Source organism: Pteropus medius, unplaced genomic scaffold (genome assembly GCF_902729225.1).
Source record: "Pteropus medius unplaced genomic scaffold, Ma_sr-lr_union100, whole genome shotgun sequence".
Lineage (NCBI taxonomy): Eukaryota > Metazoa > Chordata > Mammalia > Chiroptera > Pteropodidae > Pteropus > Pteropus medius.
The window spans coordinates 850,941-853,930 of record NW_024353907.1 but is presented as its reverse complement, the minus strand read 5'-3'; the positions used below and the strand labels follow the sequence as shown (position 1 = coordinate 853,930).

The 2,990-nt window shown below is 39.3% G+C and overlaps 1 pseudogene; it reads left to right on the top strand.

The window, feature by feature from the left end:
- Positions 1-2,166: 2,166 nt before the first annotated feature.
- On the top strand, positions 2,167-2,285 carry LOC120593690 (uncharacterized; annotated as a pseudogene).
- The last annotated feature ends 705 nt before the right edge of the window (positions 2,286-2,990 follow it).

The window sequence follows — 2,990 nt, the reverse complement described above, 5'->3', positions numbered from 1 at the left end:
TATAGGTAATATAGGTAACCTAGGTATAGATATAGATATATAAGAAAAGATTTATTATAGAAATTGGCTCACATGGTTATGTAGGCTGACAAGGCCCACAATCAGCTGTGTGCAAGCTAGAGAACCAAGAAAGCCCATGGTATAATTCAGTCTGAGTCCAGAAGCTTGAGAAGCAGGAACTCTATGTCTGAGAGAAAGAAAATTAGCCCTTTTTTTTTTGCCTTTTTGTTCCATTGGGTCCTTAATGAATTGGATGACGCTCACCCACATTACTAAGGGTGGATCTCTTTATTCAGTCAACTGAATCAAATGCTAATCTCTTCTAGAAACACCTTTACAGACACATCTTGAAATAGTGTTTTAACAGCTATATGAATATCCTTTATCTCAGTTGACACATAAAATTAACCATTACACAGCCTAGGAAGAGATGACCTAGGAATAAATCTTCAGAAAATCCAATATTTAATTTTTGTATGGAGCAGCATGAATCTACAAAGGAGACAGAGAATAAGTGGTCACAGAAATATGCGAAAACTGGCAGTATTATTTCATGAATCCTGTGGTAGATTGAATGAGTACCCTTAAAGATGCTCATGTCCTAATCCTGGAACCTGTAAATGTTACCTGAAAAAAATATACAACTTTGCATGTGTGTTTAAATTAAGGATCTTGAGATGAGAGATTAGCTGGATTATCTGACGGATGCTAAATGTAATCACAAGTGTCCTTACAGAGTGGCAAGAGAAATTTTTACTATAGAATAAGAAGGCTGTGTGCCAACAGAAGCAAGATACTGCATGGTTGGCTTTGAAGACAGAGAAAGAGACCATGAACTAAGGAATGCAGGCAGCCTCCAGAAACAAGCAAGCAAGCAAATAAACAAACAAACAAACAAATAAAGACAAGGAAACAGATTATCCCCTAGAGTCAACACCTTGATTTTGGTCCAGTGAAACTGATTTTGGACTGATGACCTTCAGGAGTATAAGAGAATAAATGTGTGGTGTTTGTTTTAAACCACCAAGTTGGTGGTCATTTGTTACTGTGGCAATAGAAAACTCATACAGAGCCCAATAAGAGTTTCTTAAAGGAACATGGAGCCAACAGTGCTACATGCCACTGAGATGACAAGTCTGAAATATGTTGCGTTTAGAAATGTGGAGAGCCTATTTAGTTGAGTGATAGCACCCAAAGCCAGATGGAAGTGGATGGAGAAAGTAATGAGAAGTGGGGAAACCGCTCCTATATTCTAGAATCACCAATGAAAAGAAATGAGCAATTGAGGTGGCAAGGAGAGTTATTCTACATTCCCAACACTCTACACTATTAGAAAAAAAAAGCACATGTCTTTAGCTTAAAAATAATGAAAAATATTTAGTTTTAAATGGCTTAAGTATAAAAGAAATATCACTAAAATAGCACAATGAAGGATAAATGTGATAGGAAAATTTTGAACGCAGGAAGATCAAATAGGAGGTTATAACAGTAGTCCAAGTGAGCAATTATGACTTTAATTGAGGTAATATCATTGATGGTAGAAAGAAAAGATAAATATGAGAGACATTAAAGATGAGGAATCAATGGTACTTGATCACTAGTAATGTCAGTAGGTGTGAAAAGAAGTGAGGTATCGTATTTTCTTTCTTGAGTGGTTAATTAGGAAGGAGTAAGTGTTATCTCTATAGAAAACACAGGAACCAGACAGTCTGCATTATTCATTCTTATTTCCTTTGTTGATCCTTATTTCCCCATCAAGTTATAAACTTATGAAGGCAGAGATGTTTAATTTGCATTTTTTTTTACCAATGTTTGCTCCAAATCATGAACCAGGATGTGCAGACAAACCTCCCTTTTTGACCCAAGCATTTACTCAACAGAAATTTCTGTATACTCCATCCTGTGCTAGATATTGTAGAGGGAGTAGGATTAAATGAATAATTATATTTGTGGAATCAAGGTACAACAAGTGCTGCTGTGAGAAATCTTGGTACTTCAGAAGCATAAGGTAGTGAGAAAGGAGACAAAACTTAGACTGGTATGTCTGGGAAAGTTACAGAGGCTTGCCCTAGCAAGGAAGGCTAGAGAGAAAAATCCATTGTCTTAAATTTGTAACATGTTCCGGCATTCTAACCTTGGAGACAAAGTTTTAAAATTGGTAAAGAAGTCTACAGCCATACTACCCTGAACAAGTGCGATCCCATCTGATCTCAGAAGCTAAGCAGGGTCAGGCCTGGTTAGTACTTATATGGGAGACCATCTAGGAAGACCAGGTGCTATAGGCATAAAAAACTAAAAAATAAGGGATTATAAACTGACCAGATCCTTGCAATCTGTGAGGTCAACCAAGGGTTGCCTCACCTAAAACATAAAAAAATAAATAAATAAAAATAAAATTGGTAAAGAAGGCACCTAAAAATGGTGTAGATGATAGAGGCTTTGTTTATGACCACATCAAAGTTGGGATGGAAACAGGGAGCAAACAGCAGGCAAAGTCACCTGGGATCTAGATGAACAGAAGCACTACAACTAGGGAGAGAAATAATTAATAAATCTGTAATTGTAGAAGATAGGAGGGGACGAAGACACGAGGCTGCGAGGTCCAAGTGGCTGAGTGGGACAGAGGCTGTGGCAGCGGCAGCTGGCAGTTTCAGATGCCTCTTAAAGAGGCCGTGTCCACAACCCAATTTTCGCAGTGACAGACTTGCTCGCTCTGAGCACCAGTTCCAGGTGGGTTGATTGGAGGGCATCAGAGACTTACAGGGAGACACTGAGTTGTCAGAGCAAGGGCCGGAGGCAAGGCTTTCTCCCAGGCAGAAGTTCCAGTGATATCTATCGTTCCTCTGTTGAGTCCTCCCCTTCCCAGTGTGCAGATGCAGAGCCGACATAGCTGAGACATCATCAAACTGGATAACAGAGGTCACTCTGCCCAGAGAATTCCCTGAAACTCTGCCTCCCCCAACTCACGGCCCCAACCAAGCCACATCCAG